Source organism: Corvus brachyrhynchos, unplaced genomic scaffold (genome assembly GCF_000691975.1).
Source record: "Corvus brachyrhynchos isolate BGI_N302 unplaced genomic scaffold, ASM69197v1 scaffold71, whole genome shotgun sequence".
Taxonomy (NCBI): domain Eukaryota; kingdom Metazoa; phylum Chordata; class Aves; order Passeriformes; family Corvidae; genus Corvus; species Corvus brachyrhynchos.
Genome location: NW_008237609.1, coordinates 3,683,852 through 3,702,967, shown reverse-complemented (window position 1 = coordinate 3,702,967; position 19,116 = coordinate 3,683,852). Strand labels below are relative to the sequence as shown.

Here is a 19,116-nt window from a genome sequence, read left to right as displayed (position 1 = left end):
TTATAATATATATATATACACCAACTTTTTTTTTCCAGCTTTAATGTGATACATTTAGGGCCATTCAGGGAAGAAATAAGTGCTTCGCAATATCTTCATATAAACTGAGTTGGGGACAGTTCTGTATGGATGAATCAGGAACAGACTGTCCTAATGCACTGGAAGCTGCACTGTAATTTTATGCAGAGATTTGTGCTGAATAATTTATTCATAATATGCTCTTGGGAAGATCTCTGATCTTTCAGTACTACGAATAAGAAATGTTTATTGTCCCAAATGCTAGTTTATCTTCCATGCTAAAGACTTAGTTCAGTGATGAGCATAGTATATAACCATGCAAATGTGACACCATACAGACAGTAGATGCCTTTCAATGGATCAGATTCAGGTAAGAAAAAAAATGTTTTCCTAGATCCCAAAACATACAATGACCAAGAAAAGCAACAGTGCTCATTTTAAAATGTAGCTTGGAATGGAAGAGAAAACAGCATTTAGAAATGGATATTAAATTCAAAAGAACCATGGTGTGACTGGCATAGCGAAATAAACATAAAACAAATAAAATAGGTGACACAGAGAAAAAAATATTTCATAGTTTTGTGGTTTTTTAATTGAAAAAAATGAAGAAGATATAGAAAGCTTTAGAAGCCAACTCCATTCTAATTGTAAGAAAAGTAATACTGTAGGAATTCCATCTCTATGAATTTGGATACAAAAAAATAAGGCAGACATGAGTAGGAAGAAAATAATGTAACATAGATAAATGGAAAACAAATTCTACCAAAATAATACTATTCTTTTTGACAAGATTTCATTACATACAATACATACATAAAAAAAAAGTAGTTATTGACATGAAATAAATAAATAAAAATGGCTAATTAGGAATTGTTAAAATGTAAAGGTAAACACAGATTCATTATCAAGCAAATTTCTTTCTACTGGTATCCATCAGGTCCCAAACCCTGGCACCGTGATTTCAGATTTTTATGAATGGGTAAAACAAAGAAAGAAGGGATGAAGTTTACAGATGAAATAAGGATTAGTGGAAAGTGAATAAACAAAAAAAAGTGACTGATTAGGAGGAATTCTGAATCACATTGGAATCTGGGATCAATGAAACTGTACTTTAACATGACCAGATGAAAAAAAAAAACAAAACAAAACAATTAAATGTGGAATGGGAGTGATGCTGGTTAATGAACAAACACAAGCCCTTGCAGAGCATGTTTACACAGATGGGGAAAAATAGTAACGTCCAGGAGGATTAGAGGACTGTTACAGAAAATCAGCTGAACATGAGCTCCAAATACAAGACTGTGCGTTGGTTTTGGCTGGGGGAGAGCTCACTTTCTCCACAGTAGCCAATATGGGGCTACGGAGAAACAGTGTTGCTAATTCAGGGCAGGCTAGCCAATTAATTCCTTGTTTTGCTGTGCATGAACACGTGGCTTTGTCTTTACTTATGAGACTTTATCTTAATCCACAAGTTTTCTCATTTTCACTCATCCAGTTCTCTCCTCTATCCCTCAGGGGGGAGTGAGAGAGTGTTCTCACTGGGGCTGAGTTGCTGGCTGGGGCTAAACCATGACAGACAGCAAACAAGAACACTTAGGTTATATTCAAAATACTTATATAGTTATTGCAGATTTCCCTACCGAAATTTATCCACGCATTAGGGTTTTTTACTGCATGCAGGGTTGACCATTAATAGAACACAGTGTTAGTCTTTACATCAGGAAGAAAACTATTAGAGTGAGGTGGTTAACAGAAAATTAGAAGACAGCTTCAAGGTTCAAGAACTGCACTTGTGAGAATCTCAAAAACCCCAAACAATAACCTTTGATTGCATTAGGCATTTTCTGATAGGAGATGCTTTAGTCTGGCAGACACAAGTACACCAAGATTAAATTACTACAAAATTCAACATATCAAAATAAAAGCCATTAACATTATTTAAATAGTAAGTTTAATTATTGAAATAAAATTTAAAAATGTTCTCATTCACTTTAATTGATTATTTTTTAAGTAAAAATATTTTCTCCTAAAAGAGAGACTTTAAAATTAAAGGGGCAATCAATAAGAGGAAACCCTCCAGCCTTTGTAATGGAGAATTGCATGTTAGACTATCACATGTCCTCTCCTGTCTTTATAAATAAGAAAAAAACATGAAATAATATCACTGATATGTTAGCAATTTTATTTGGTGAAATACTGAACTAGATGAAACCTACATAATGTCTGTGCCCATGGCAGGATCAACATTCCTTAAGAGGTAATATTGATGCACAGCTGTCATTCCATTGCTCAAACAAATTGAAGTTAATATTTTTGTCAATATATGTACTATTCTACAGAGTTATCTAATAAAATGCAATTAGAGATTTTGTTTCTGAGGCTGATTTCAGCATAAACTTATGTGTAAATAATTTATACTGTGTAAAGAATATGAAATTATTAAATAATTTTATAGAAATGCATGACTTCATTAAGGAGTACAAATGGTAGAATTAAGTCTTATCACAAAGAGATTCAAGATACAACATTTCAAGAGAATATATTTTATCTGGATGAGGAATCAGTTGCAAAATTATACACCACAGAGAGCAGCAAATACTAGGATGGAAGTCAATGGAAGTACCAGCAATCCAGGAGGTTATGCTATATTTCATCAGTATCTACTTCTACATTTAAAAGAAAATTGCAAGGTGATGATGTACTTGGTAAGGAATAGTGATAGAGAGTGGAACATAATGCTAATGTGCCATCACACAAATTAGAAAGAAAATCAAGACACAAATCATTGGGGATTGCTTATAATCTTTTTAAATGTTTCCCCATGTGAAAGATACTATCCGTTAGACTTTGTGACCTTTGCAAACTTCATTTTGAGTAATTAAATTTTGCCCAAGTCAGACATCCCTAAACTCAGATTTGTCTGACAGGACAATCAATTACTCTATAGACTACCGAATGCCAAGTAGCTGGGAATTAATTTTTAAAAATAGTAGTATTATTAATAATTTCTAGAAAATTCCCACCCTTAATGAAACATTTCTGCTTCTTACAGAAACATTGCAAAGGGCAATTCAATGTCTTTAGAATATAGAAGGACAGAAGTCAGTGAAATGGAATTCGATTCAAACATAGTCTTTATTTAATATAATTTTAGATGTCACATCTTAAGTCAACTAGTGTAAACTACATAAATGTCCTTAGCTGCTAGCCTTTGGAGAAAACCCACTGAGTTCCAGATGTAAATGACCACCTAACCTTTTAGAATTTATCCTCAGAACCACTTGTATCACTGCCCTGACTACAGAGGAGGCTTAAATGACTGTATATTACAGGAATCTAAGACTCTCTTCTCCAACTTCACATTCTGTGATGTGAGATGGCTGCCTTGGTGAAAATAGGGTACCATTAAGGAAACACGTCAGAGAGAATTTTATACTTTAAAGTTTATGCACTTTGTTGAAGTCTTAGAAACACCCTATAGACAATATGACTTCTCACACAGTGAAGGACTTTATTTCACCAGAAGTCTTGACATACAGGGAACAATCACATTCAGTGAAAGCTGGGTCTAGCAAACCAAACTGAGTGAAACACAGAAGACAGATGGAGAAGCAGTCAAGTGCTCTTTCAGGTGAAATTGAAAACTCACATCTTCCAATGATGAATTTCCCTCTAGTTAGTCATGAAATACCATAAATGATGATATGGATGAAAGTCTGCAGCTACTGAAAAAGAACTAGCATCACAGAATACTTCAAATTTGACATTTATCCAAAAGACATCCATATGCACATCACAGTCTTACAAGAGATGATGGCTGAGAAACAAGTCTCTTGTTCCATGTTGCTGTTAGCAAAAATTTTAAGACATAAAATGGAAATTACTTTTTCATAAGCAATACTACATTTTTGACACTCAGTGGCTGGTGAACTATTAAAACATAAATAAACTATCTGAGGGTTAGAAGAAGAAGAGTCATCTATCAAACATATCAACATATTATGCACTTTATGAAGAAGCAAGCAAGCAAGTCCAAACTCAAAGAAATATTCTGAGGTGTGCTGCAGTAGTATATGATGCTTAAACACACAACTGAAACAGTCTTGTGCATAACAGAAGTGCATAAACAGCAAGGAAAAATGACCAAGAAAAACAATCAGGAAAGAGATATTAGTATTAACAATTGCAGTAAAACCATGTAAGTTTCACATATCTAAACTTCTGACTGTGAAAATAAACCTGTTTCTTGAATAAGCATTCACTTAAATGTCAGTAAATGAAATCCAATAAAACAGTCATCCCTAAAAAAATATTTATTTGTTTTTTTTAAACATGGCTAGCAGAAAAGTAGGTTGTTATGGTGGCTGGATTTAGCACAGTAATTTTGTTGTTATGACAGTTACTCAAGAAACAGAAAAACCTGGTCCTCCCAGTCTGTAAGGAAGCCCTGATCGCCAGGATAGAATATAAATATTCTCTACTCTTCCTATAGAAGTCTCTTGTAAAATCAAGAATGCAGCACTCTTAGTCATGAAAATAAAGCAAATGAGGCAGCCTAACAGTAAAAGCACAGACTGAGGTGAGAGAAGTCTCTGTCTCCGGTACCTACAGTCAAGGATGTTATCCAATGTAGTTCAAATGGAAAAGGAAGAAAGAAAAAAATCTTGAAAGGATATCTCCTGTCTATGTGACTATCCCAAAAGAAGACAAAGGAGCTGTGCTTTCTCTGGTGCTGGCTTCTTTAGGACCCAAAAATGTTTTTTATGTTAAATATAAATTTTCTACCATTGACACTGGATGAGAACATAACAACAAAATAAAGCGGTCTAATGATTTATTTTAATGGGCAAATGGTCATTCACTGCATGTGTTGTTCTGCACCTGTCACTGAAATAACTACACCCTCTAATCACAATTTGTTCAATTCCCCCAGCATACATTGGTGAAGTGTGCTGCCATCAGTTACACATAGCGCTGGACACATGGTTTTCACCAGGACTCTGATAACAAATTATCCAGCTGAAACAAATCTGTGCAAAGATGTGCAAGAAGACTATTTGCCAAGAAGATGACTATGCTGGCTAAATAAAGGAAAAGAGAGAAATAGGACAAGATAATCTGGCACTAATTATTTTATTATACTGTAATGGACATTGTACTTGTTGAAAACCAGAAGCAGACTACTTGATACATAAAAGTCTTGTCATACAAATAAATTAAAAGAAAGTTTGTAATTCCTGGACATGATCTTTTCTACTTCATAGGAACAAACAGAAAGGCCATTTCACAGTATTTTTTACTAATTTTTTTCACATATTTTACATCTTTCGCATTTTTACACATTTTTTTTCTCCTTTTTTTTCAAGTGGGTTCCACTGCATTTTATTTTGGTGAATACCTGGTGCAGTTTTTTATTACTTAACAGCTTCCTTTCATCCATAAATGTAACTTGGTGTCTTAAATTTGAAAGCAGAAAAAAAGATAGAAGCCTAATTTCTCTGAGAAAAAATTGCACTGGAGATTTTGCCATCTGGTAGTGCTCGATTATTGAAACTTTATTTTCATTGGTTATGAAAAAAATACCACTACATTCAAGAAAGTAGATTAAATGCTATTAACTTCCATTCCTTTTCAAACAAAGTAATCTGTTGAAGTGATAATGGATTCTAAAGTAAGTATTCTCATTACATTGTTTTTTACATCATTGTGGCTTCCCTGTTGGCCACATGAATTTCTAAACCTGACATTGTTAATTACAATTATAATGTGTGGTATGTGAATACATGATTAACTTCATACTATATTTAAGGCAGACCAAAAGGCAATTGAAGAATTCTATCATCAAACTTAAAGGGAAGTCCAAAAACACTGCTTGCCATTTCATTCATTTGGAAATGAGCTGCACAAGATTTCCAGAGCAAAGCTACCATCTATTCAAGCCTTGAAAATTAAAGTTTAATTTGAAAGGCGATCAGCTAATTCTACAGGCACAAGACAGGCACTAGAACTCGTCAAAAACTTATTGATGGGAAAGGTCTGAAGCTGTCTTGCTTTCGCATGTATACCCCAATTTAGATTTTTAGTTACTTTTACTTGAAAAATTGGCTCTGACTCTCCACATGGCTTGAGGCATAGTTTCAATACTCCTTTTTTTGTGTCAAAAACACCTGTCTTTTTACTTTAGTGCCAGAAGGGCTTAGCATCTTGTCAGTGAAGTAACACAGCCTGCACATTTATAGGTGTCACTCACTTTGCCATCTGTTTTTTAGGATAACAGTCACCACTATCAGCCAGCCCCTTCAGAGGCTCTAACAATCTTTGTGGATTGAGGTTGAGATTTACAGTAAAGAACAGCTAGAGCTATCCCACCTCTTCAACCCATTCAATGTGTCCTTTAACCATAATTCTGTAAATATCTCATCCTATATGAATTCAGTAACTACCCCTCATACAAAATTTTTTATCAGTAACATCCTACCACTTTTTTTTTTAAATGTTACAGCAAATAACTGTCAAACAAATGTCTGCAACCTCTGCACACTGCATGCATATAAACACCAGTTCTTGTACTATGTCCAAACCTACCCCACAAGGAGCTTACTTCTAATCTCAAGAGACAGGAGTAATGTCTCCAATAATATTAAATTGCATTTCATTGATAAAGTTGGCAATCAAATAATTTGACTATAGAATTATTAATAAATACATACAGCATGAAAATCCAGGCTTAATTTATCTTAGTGACAAAAAGGGTAAGGTTACTTTAAAGATTTTGGGGTTTAATTTTCTTTCCCAGAAAGTATGATTTTTTAGTCCATACTTCTTATTAAAATAAACAAATATACAAATAAATAGTGGCACAGAGCACATGCCTCTGATCTACCAGTTCAGCTAAGAATTTTTCTATAGACATACAGAAGCAAAGTCAGAAAAGAGAAAGATACTGATGCAGTGGTGATGTCTCAACAGTGCTGTGAGAAAATGTATAAACTAATGGCTCTAAAATTGGAGTAGTAGAAAGAAAAAGGTTTTCCCCTGGAATAGCACTTAAGGCATGTTCAAATATTTGCCTTAATCAGCAACTGCATCCTAAAATATGAAACAGTTTCAAGTCTTGCAATAGGACCAAAAGCAAGTACCCTTATGTGATCTGATATCTATATTCTTCCACAAAATATATGACCCTGATGATTCTTTGGCAGATATACACTGTTTTATTCTTCCTCTGATGTTGAGATATTAATTAAAAATCATTTATGTCACCTAAGGCTTGTCCTTGGCCTGGAAGGAGTACTTCATGAGTTCAATAACAAGGGATGGCCAAATGAATGTTACAAAAACATTTCCATGTTAAAATCTTGGCAAGGGCTTTCTAATTGTAGTGTTTTGGTTGTAAAAAGCTTAATGTCTTCAGGTCTGAAGGAACACAATGAGAACAGATTACAAAGGTAAATTTTCTGAATTAGCTGACTATCTTCCTGATAGTTATCTGAATGTATAATCCTGTCCAAATTACCTGGAATAACACACCCTCCTCTTCTTTTTCTAACTCATGCATCATAATATACCATTCATACCTTATTAGCATCTTCATTACTTTCCTTAGAGTAGGACATGTGTAAGGGTGGACAATGATCAGTGAGACTGCCCTGAGCAGCTATAAAGTTTCAGATGATTTCTCCTCCTTTCCTTTTATGAAGCAGGCAGACAGATGCAGCTGCTGAGCCACATTTCTCCGTAGCTGAGCTGCCTGTCTGCCAAGTCAGTTAGTTAGAGAGTTTGAAAGCAACAGTAAACATGCTCATGTTGACAAAATGAATTTCTAAGCCAGAATATACTATATGACTGAGAAAAAATATTTTATACTAAATCTGAGTGCAGACTGGAGCTACTTAACAACACTTTTTGGGAAGTCTAAAGAGAGAATTCTGCTCTCTCCCCTGTTACATTGCAGTGATTTGTTTCAGCTCCCTAAATGAAAGCTGATCATTTTCTGATGGGAGATGGCAGATGCTGTCCAGTCTTTCTCTTCTACACTGGATTCATTGGGGTGGGTTCTTCCTCTACTCCTCTTCACACTAAATTTGCTGCATTAGTTATTTATTGATGAAGCCATGTCTCTGGCACAGAAGTAACATTATCTTAAAAAGTAATGTAAGCAGTCGTGTTAACATGGCATCACCAGGACTCTGCAATTACTGTTGTCTGCATGGAGACATTTTTTTGGTTGTCATTAAATGTTGGTTAAGTGGTGGTCTTGGCATTGAGTTGTAGCTGGCCAGTGCTTTTCCACTAGGCCCCATTTTCTTTCCATTTTTGAATAGGAAAAGAAGCTGCCTGAAATTCCTCAGCCAAGTCAGCTTGTTCACTACATTATGACATTGAGGCTGTGTGGGTGGAGGGGGTTGAGAATGGTACTGCCTTGCCATCCCTGTAAAACATTTAAGTCTCTCATAGAACAACACAGCAGTGTCAGCGCAGTGCTCTCATTACTGTGGAAGTATTACATGTAGCCATTAGTCTCCTCCCTTCAATTAGTGACAGCCAGTTAAGCTGTGCCCTCAGCCTGCTTTAGCTGTTGGCAGCATTGCCAAGTCAAACCTGTCTCCCACTTGAAAAGTAAACTGGGGAGACCTACTGTTCACCAGCCACACTCCTTGGATGTGAGAAGGGAAACAGGACAAGGGTATAGACTTGTTTGAAAATATAATGCAATTAAGTTACAGGTAAGCAAGTGGCTCTGGAGGAGTTAAGGAGATCTTCACAGTATGTAGATGACACAGTGTTAAAATGATACAACGTCTGGAGTGCCATTTCACAGTTCCTCTTGTTTTACCTTTTCTTTTGTTTGTTAATTTGTTTTCAGAGGTGTGGGAGAAGTTACATAAAATGGAATAGGTTTGAATTAAGGAATACTGTTATGAGAGCTATTTTTTTTTCCAACTGGACATATCAGAACTGATTTGAAAGGTCAGCTAAAAAAGCAGGAGAAATCCAATTCAAATTGGACAAAAACAGTATTCTCTAGCATGAGTGATAAAGGAAATGCAAAGCTGAAGCTCCTCTGATAAATCCTGTGGGGCAAATAGTCTACCAAAATAAATGGGCATAACCTAACTGATGTTAAACAGAATTTCATTTTATTGATAGAGAAAGAGATTTGGGTGCTGTATCTGTACAAAAGACCCCCTAGGCAGCTGGTACTGAGATATGATCAGACAAGATCAAAGTTTTCTTATGTGTTAAATCAACATGGGATTTTAGATGTAAAAAATTATAAACTTTGGAGTGCTTGAAATAACAGCTCAGAACTGCATTTCTACCATCTTGAGCACAGAATCAAAAAGCTTGAAGCCAGATAATAGTGAAAGCTTAATGTAATCTGTATACTTTGGCTCTGAAAACATGATAAGAATCTGTATTTGTGCTGAAATTATTTTCAGTTTTTTGGTTTTTAGTTTTTTTTTTTCCAAATGAAACAAAAAGCTCATGGCTGTTAAACACCTGAGTCCGCACAAACTCCATCACTGCTTCCATTACTCATTTTATGAAAAAATCCTACATTCTTTTGATCAGTTCTCCCTAAATAAACTACTCCTGTTAATCGTAAGTGAAATGCTGAAATGTAAACAAGCTATTAAGATCTGTATTTTGTAACAGGTCAATGAATTAAATTACCTTTTCAAAATATCTTTAAAAAATGAAAATAAACTACATTTCTTACAGTTTCAAAAACAACAATCCTAGTTTGTCAAATCTGGCAACTCAGTTAACTGCTCTATCATGAAATACCATTTTCAAATAAGACTTCTTTAGGTTATCCTTTCATGTGAAAATACCATATGCAGTTTTTACTACTAAAGGTCAGGCAATTGAGTAGTTGAACTAATATATGTAACAAGCAGGGATCAACATACTGGAAGTAGTCTGATATCAAAAGACTTCTACTAAATGACAGATGGCTGGCAAGTTGCAAGGAGCCCGCTACTAAGATATTATTTTAAAAAAAGGAAAAGAAAAAAAGAAAAAAAAAAACCAACCCCCTAACCAACAGAAAGAAAATGTATGAGCAAGAACCATGTATTAACATATCCATATTGGTCAGTCACCTGTGGGCATTTGACCTACTTCTGTGATGTCCTCCTACAGTGATACAAGCTTTTCTTCTTCCCAGCAGGTAGTAATCTTCCAGGAAGAACTGCTGAGAACTGCAGGTATCCCTACTTGCTGATCTCCCAAATTGTTTTTGGTAATATGGGCATTTCTGCAGTGTATGTACCTTTTGCTCTCTCTTAATTTTCGATTTTCTCCTGACAATCTAGAAACAATATAGCACAAGAGGAAATGGACTCAAGTTGTGCCAGGGGAAGTTTAGATTAAATATTAGGGAAAAAAAATTGTCATGGAAAGAATTATGAAGCTTTGGAACAGGCTGCCCCAGGAACTGGTTGAGTCATCTACCCTGGAGGTACTTGAAAGACAAGTAGCTGTGGCACTCAGGACATGGTTTAGTGGTGGATTGGCAGTGCTGAGTTAGTGTTTGGACTCAACGATCTTACAGGGTTTTTCCAACCTAAATGATTCTGTGGTTCTATGATAAGGTCTGAAAGAAGGTCAGCAGCTGCAATGGCAAGGTTCTATGCACCTTCAGTATGCAGCATGCTCAGCATTATTTTTGTATATTTTATAATCATATAATACAGGTCAATAGTAGCTTGAGAGAAACACCCTTTTGAGCCTGATATTTGATTTATCTTCTTACTGTGTATTTCCCACCGAACTACCTAGGAAAAGTAAAGAAATCCATATTATCACAAAGCTCAGAGATTCACTTGCCTACTTCCACTTTCTAAGTGTGCTAATTTAAGCGTAATATAAGCAGTTGCTCATAGCTGCCAACGTGCAACTCTATCCATTTTCAGCTGTTTAGATGCATAAAAAATATATCCTACTTATTTAAAAACAAAATAGGTTTTCTATTCGCAGTCTAGTAAAGATCCTCAAAAATTAGGGATAGATGTTTCTCTGAAAATGTCCCTGTCAAAAATAACTTCATTATGTCCTTTTCTCTCTTTTCTCAAGCTTCTAGCAGAAATTAGAGTGAAAAATCCTTCTGAATTCGTAACTCAGGTAATAAATAAGAAAGAAAACAAAGGCTTCATAATATAACCCGGTTGCTTCTAACTATATTCGTGGAGTAGGATGTTAAGAATATCAGAAAACCCCTTCTCTGTCATGATAATAATTTCATACTGCACCACTGTAGGTCGAACATAAAAGAACAATGTAAGTTTCAACCTCAAATACTCTTTGGGACTGATTAACACAATTATACACAGATTTGCACTGCAACAAATTTCCATCTAAAGTCAAAATGAAGTTTGCAATTGTTCTAGGCTCTGCACATATAAACACTTCATTGAATATTAATGAATTACTCTTTGTGACCAATTGCTATGCAAACAATACTTGTGTCAGAATGTATAATTACATTTATTCCAAGATAAAATACATGAATATTAACATTAAAATATATTTCACAATGAAGTGAGTAAGTCAATAAAGACATATGTCACAGTATTTCTAATCTAATGGTTTAACTACTGATTTTTCACAACTAGGTAACACTATTTTTTCACACTTATTTCTAATGACCACAAGAACTCTGTAATATTCTAGAATTTTACCTCTGTAAACTGCATTTGGATTTGGTTAGGAATCAGTACAATTTATATTAGTTATATCGTACATGATTCATCATTCTAATTTATCAGTTAAAAGCAGACTGATACTGAACATTTTTGCTGACTACATTTTATACCACCAAGCCTAAGACTGTGTAATAGTAGGTGGAAGTTTCATCATTGCTTGCTTCATTTCCCCCACAATTGTGAGCTTTTTTTTAATTGTTAATGTGATGTTTACAGAAGTAATATGCAGGTTGAAAATCTGATGTACTTTGTACTTCCAATGCAGCCTTGGGAGAAAAGATACTGCTATAAAATCTTCTCAATACTGAATAGGCTGCACTGGTTCTATAAATGTCGTATGAGATTTCAACTCCCATTGCTTGAATTGCAGGATTGTTTAAATATGCTCCTAAAACACAGTCTGTCAAATACCAGAAATAAATACAATTTTTGAATGGGGTGAGGGGTGGGTGGGGCTAATACGTCTTAGACTTCTCTGTTGCTCTGGAGGAAACCTGGATTAAATACTTGTGTTTGCCAAGCCCAGGTAAGGCAAAGAGAGAAAAATTATTTTCTTCTAACTTCCTTTTTGCAAGAATAATCCATAGTAGAGGCAATTACAAGAAAAAGCAAATAGCTAAAAAGACAAAGAAGGAATATTACCAGCAATTAACACCTTTTTTAATATTTATTTATTCATACTATAGTGAAGACTATACTAACAGAGAGCTCTTTAATTTAGCTCTTTAAGAGAGTCATCAAGTATAGAAGCTTTTACTAATCTCATGATATACTTATGGTGTTGAGGTTATTTAAGTGAATGATATAGTTTTTCAAATGGGATCAATTCTGAGTCCGCAGGTAAAGTCAGGAGTGAATTTCACTACTATGAAGCAAATGGATACAATTAATTATGGTGTAAACCACTCTAGAAGAGGGCAACATGCCAGCAGAAGACTGAACAATGATGTGTTGTTTTCTACCTTCTACCATAATGGCAATTGTTTCCTTGTGCTCAGTTTCGCCTCTTGCTTTCAAACACATGTGTGATCTCTAGTACAAGAAATCATTTTAAAAGCCACCAAATTCAGAAAATGTAATATATATTGTTATTACTTCGTACTGTTGCTGATGCAGCGGTGAGCTACTGTGAAACACCTAGCACAAGGAAAAGCACTCATGAGCTGTATTAAGCAAGCATCCTTGTCCGAAGCAAATTTGTGATAACTATCACTCTAATTTCACACCACTGCAACTTCATAATATTCTGAAATAGGAAAGCTTCATCGCCGACTCTACAGAGCTGAGCTATTAGCCATGCATTAGAGGAGGGACTGCAAGTCCCACCAGCAACTTAACGCAGCCACTGTAGCCAGAGTCATGCACTCAATGAAGCAATACTTTTCCTTTTGCTGTCAATCTTCAGTACCAGAGCAGCAGGGTTTTATTTTATCTTTCCTTTCTTCCCATTTCACAAGGGTATTTAAAATTTGATCACAACAATGGTTCAGTTCATATGCATATTACAAACTGCTTTGGGGACTGCTCAGTGCAAAATGGGCGGATAATGTTACAGATTAACTTGACTTTGGAGTGTGAACTGTCAGCTATATCCTTTAGCTAGGGAAAAGATTTTAAACACTACCTGGAAAATTGGGAGGCCTAATCTTTCTGCTGTGCTAGCTTGCAGTATAATCCGAATAATGTGAATGTGCTTTCCATCTGACTGAGGCAGGCATGCTGTTAAGTGATTTGAGTGATTTGCCTGGTATAATAACCAGTTTTTTCTGTCTCTCTGGATGCCAGGAACTTCCCGAAAATCTTTGCCTATGGGTTGACACAGACTGCTGAGTAGCCACAAAACTGTTTGATAAAAGCACCAGTTTTGTCCAGTATAAATCAATAGAATCCCACTGCAATAGCTGTATTTGACTACAGCACTCAGCTGTTATCAAGTAGGGGACCTGTTCTGACTATTTTAACTTCAGAGTACATATCTTTTTCCCAGCTGGTCTTCAGCACAGCAGGAACGGCTGTGGTGTGTGCTCAGTGTTTTAGCCAAAGAACGTTCAACATTCACAGTGCTCCACTGGCCTCAAGACAAAGATTAACTGAAAATGCATTTCAATGCAGATATCAAATTGTTTTACTAGAACAGAGAATACAAAGTGAGATTCTAAAAGTGTGAGCTGTTAAATCTGAACTGGAAAGATCTTTGTCCTTTGTACCTGACGCAACCCTAGATTTCTGAAAAAAAACCCCTGCAACAAAAAGTCACATCTAACACTAATAATTATATGCATTCTTGAAACTAGTTAAAAATGTCCTACCACCAATGTTCAAAACATTATTGACCTCACCTCGTCTGTGCCTTTTACTCACAAAATCAGTTTTTAGATAGCAAGACAAAATATGTTTTCTGGGTAGACTCCTGATACAATAAGAATAATTGACTTTATTCTCTTCAAAACTGAAATTTCTCCTGCAGAATAATAACAGTCCTTTTCTAAACATCTGTGCCACTTAACCTATAAAAATTCCCCAGTTTAGATGTTTCTTACTTTGTTAATATTGCTTTTTGTATGTTTCCATTTTTCACTTTATACCTTGCAATGCATGCAGATTTGCCCAAAGCACGTATGATCCCAGTGTGCTGGTCTAAGGAAAGGACAAAGCATCTGGTGACAGCAAGAATTTCTTTTTCTGTTCTATTTCACTTGGAACATGGGGCTGAAAATATTTCATGAATTCCTGGTTTCACTGAAGCTGATAAAATATTTGACTTTTACTTCAATGAAACCAGTTCTCCAATATGAGACAGTTCTCTATAATACAAGGATATTTGTATTTCCCTACGGTATAGAAGTGTTAAAAGAATAATAATTATAAATATTTTTGAGTTTACTTAGCTATGAAACCTGAAGTCTTATGTAGTTTGATGGTCAAGAAAATTTATGTTTTCCATGCAACTCAGCATAATGAGGGTGGCCAATATCCCTTTCTTTCCCAAGTGGCCTCGGGAATATTATGAAAAAATCACACATATTATTCCAAACCCTGACACAGTTACTTTTCAAAATATTCCAATACTTTTACGTATGGCTACCCCAGTGTTACAATGAAATTAATTATGATTCAAAGCTTTTATTTTATATATCTGCAAACTGGGATTCATAGATTTACAACTATTTGTAGCCTTAAATAGTAAAAAAGAACTGTAAGAAAATCCTCCAAGGGTTTCTGTCATTTAGTTGGGTTTAAAAAACTACCTCTAAGAATGTGAGACCTTGGATGGGGCTGTGCTGAACAAATAATGTCGTAAGAATGTTTTTACAATGGGTAGCAGACTACCACAAATCAGGAGATGGTTGGCAATTCAAGCATTCATCATATGGGAAGAAGTGATCAGACTCCAGACACAAAATGTGCAGAGGAACCTCAAGTGCTTTTATAAAATATTTCTATTTTCTAAGATGACTCACAGCTGACTTCCAAATTTCAGTTTGTGTAATTTGAAACCAGCAATTTAATTTTCTGTTCTGAATCAGGAAACTCAGGTCCAGCCATTAGCTGCTCATTTTGACCTGCGTTTCTGTGAAAGCCCTTACAAGTTATTCACACTATCCTAGTGAAAAAAGTAAAAAGATAACACTCTACATATCTGCCATATTCCATATTCAAAGAAAGAAAAAGCAAGAGGAAAGGTAGAAAGGAGAGAAGAGGAAGAGAAATGTGCAAGAAAGTCTGCATGTCACTGTGAGAGACTGGAAACACAAAGGAAATCACCAACCAATCTGCTGGACTCTTTGGTCACTGCAGCTGAAAGACTGATTCATGAACTCTCCTCTCAGATCCTGGTTTGCATCACACCTTGCCTGCAATTTTGGAGACTCATCTTTCCTTTCTCCTCTGTCTACGAGATCAGGATCCCACTGCTGCCACAAGAGGAAAGGTACCATTACTGTGGTCCTGGTCAATGCCTCGAAACAAGGGATGGTTGTGAGAGACTGGAAAAATTGATCTCTCGAGACATTTTGGGGTGCATGTGTGTGGGGAACAGGGCAGGTCAGGCCTTGCTCTGTTGAGCTGATGCCATGTCCTGCACCCCCCATCCCTTAGATCCTGTATCCCAGCCCTGCAGTGGCTGCCAATCACTGGCACAGCAGAGGCAGTGGTTCACACCCAAGTCCTGAAGCCCCAGTTAAGCCCCAGAGTGGCCAGAGGACCACAAGTCCCAGCTAGGGGAAGGGCCAAGGAAAGCCAAGGAGTATTTAAGGCCGAGCATGTGGCAAACATGTCTTGACCCTATCTCCTCTTGGAATTTCTAACAGCTGAGCACTACTGAAACCCAGGAGCTGGCAGCCGTATGTATCCTTTTCTGTATCCTTCCTGTCTTTCTTTCTTTCTACTTCTTCTAATTCCCTCTTCCTGGAATTTTTGAGGAACTTAATATTGAATGGGCTTAGAGTTTGTGAAGTTGAATGGGTGAAGTTAATGCTTTTGAAGTGCTCTACGTTGATTCAATGTTGCACTAAACCTCTTGCCAAAGTTCTCTGATTTTCTTAAGATGCCAATAAAGTCTTTTTTGTTGTTTTGACCTTTTGTTAGTATTTCTCCCATGCTTCTAATTCAGAGTACATGAACAACCATAAGCCCTTTTAAAAGCCTTAGCAAGTGAGTTTTCTGGAGCCTTACGGTGCTCAATGCTAAATTGTAAATAAAAGAAAGAAACAACATGCCAATATAGCCAAACACAGTAACCACCAAAAGTGATCTGCTGCTTAGCTGCCTTGAGTGATTTGAAGTTCTCTCCTAAGCACAAAAATCTAACTTATGCATACTATTTCTGGAAGGTTTTCAAAAATGCTACAGGAGATTCAGCATGTTCAATACCACAAGGTGCTTGCTGTTAGCACTATTTTCCCTATTTTTCCAATTGTAAGATTTTTTTCAAATCTCTTTTCTCAATTTTTCAAAATTATCTGTGGAAAATTGTAATTTACTCATTTAGATGAATAGATATTAAGAAAAAGAAATAGATAAAATGTGTCAACACAGTTTTCACAGACATATTCAGAACAGTTTTGTGATTGTCAGGATTCCTATGACTGTGATTAAGGTAGACTCTCATGATTTTGAATTTTTGCTCAGGGAATGAGAGTCCTATTTTAAACTCAGTGATTGCCATCTAGACTCCATGCTTCAAAGTGGTGAATAAAGTTCACACCTGACTAATTTTTCAGAACATATACCTGAGTTTTCTCCTGCAGAAGCAGATCAGTCTGTGTCTGCTAAATACACCACTTAGATTCTACTGAGACTCGAGTAACTTGAAATAAGATATTCCTTTTAAACATAAATTGAATCTAATCAGAACTTGACTAGAGATTTAACCTTTTTTTGATGCATGTATGGGACCAAGTTATGTTAAAATGTCCTTTCTTCCAAACCATGATTTGGTTTTACTGTACCGAAAAATGATGCCTGTTGCATGCAGTAATTAGATGCCTATTAAACAAGAGAATTAGAATTTACTTTTTTGTAATGCAGAAATAAGCACACTAAAATAGCATATCCAGGTACAGTATATAAGCATACTTTCACATTGTAAAAACATTAATAACATCTTGCAGTGCAGCTCAGTTTTAATGTATAAATAATAGCCTTAATTGGCAAAGACACAGATGGAGTTGTGATGCAGTGGCACAAACAAGGTGCATAAAAAATGCAAAAGTATTAAACTCTGCAAGATAAGAACTAAGGATGCAGAGTAGGCAAGAACGATGTCTGGTAAAACCAAAATAATCCTGCAGAGAAGGCAGGCAGGGTGTCTGATGGAACCAGAATAATCCTGCAGAATTTGCAAAACCAGAACAAGCCCTTATCCCAAAAATAAATGTCAAGAGAAGCTGAGATCACCCAATTTTCTTTTGGGGAAGAGGCAGACAAACACAGAACACCAATGGTGTTTTACAGGGAGGGATGAGGAGGAAAGGTGACAGACTCTGTTATGGCTTTCCCTCTCAAATTGTTCCCTGGACTGATTGATTATAGATATCAGTACGAACTAAAACAGTATCACTTCAGTGGCATTGTACACTTGTAACTAATTTAAAATAAGCTTGTCTCAGATGATTGATAGTGATTAAGTGCTAACTACTGATAATGTGTGCTGTTAACGAATCTAGGCCATACGGTCAAGAACCATTTTGAAGCCTGAAGATCGCTGGTTTTGGAGTCTTCTCCCATCATATTCCAATCACACTGTTCTTTTAAATTTAAATATATAGTATATAGAGAGCTCTCTACATTCATCTGCAATGTTATGTTTACATACATAAACTTCCACGAGACTGAAACAAAGTTTTCTAAATGTTTAAAGATTCAGGAAGAAGCAAGATGAAACACGTACAGTTTTTCCACCTGACTTACAGGGTAACGTAGCCTTTAGGACGTTTTTGTGGGTTTGTAGTGTTTTTCTTCTCCTTTCTATACAAAGTGATACTAAATCACCTTGGAAAGACACGGAAAAGGTAATACTAAAATAGCAAACACAGTAAAAACACGTAAATAATAGTGCCTATTGTCCTGGTCTATATATGTATACTCCATATGAGTACAGATGTGTACATATATATGTCAGATATAGGGAGTATTAGGATTCATTTATTTATCCAGGCCTAAGATGAAGCATATGAAGCATCGCTGTGGGATCCTGAAGTCACTGTAAGTGCACACACACCCACCCACACCCCCCATTTATTATTATCTATTTTGTACATATATTGATGCTTTTTAAAAGTAGAGCAAGAGCTCCTCTCAGCCCTGGTGTTCTCCTCTTTCTGGGTATCTGATATCATATACTTCTATGAGACAGACCTGCAATGAATTCTCTACAGAAGAAATGCCTTAGCATGTAGAAAAGCATAGAAGAAGAACAGAAGAACCACACTAAACTCACCATACTTAAGGATTTTGTAAGTTTATATACTGCTTGCTCCAGCAGCACACTTTTCAGTGTATTAAAAAGAAAAGGGAAAAAAATAGATATAATCTCTGTACCTTCTCCTTATTCAGTGAAACAGCATCTGATTTAATTCTACATCACCAGATCAGTTTATGGAAGTAGTGAGGCTAAGGGTGGAGTTATCAGTGGGCTCATTAATTTGTAGTGGCTATTTCTCTTGACCTAATTTCCTTTCCCGCTTGAAATCTGTTTGAAATTTCATCTGACTACAATCAGGTTTATTGGAAATATTAATGACTATGCTCTCCCCATAAGCCACCAGAAGGGTAATTGACTTGAAAGATGAATACAACATCTGCATTAACAGAATATAGAGTTGTAGAGTAGAGTCTGGCTCTTTGTCCTTTGCTGCCCTCTCTTCCTTCACTCTTCACTTCAAAT

General features: G+C 35.9%; 1 protein-coding gene across 7 annotated transcripts in view; it reads right to left on the bottom strand.

The window, feature by feature from the left end:
- Window positions 1-19,116, bottom strand: part of PCDH9 (protocadherin 9) — a 681,278-nt gene that overhangs the window by 333,814 nt on the left and 328,348 nt on the right. The gene's annotated exons all lie outside the window — the stretch shown is intronic.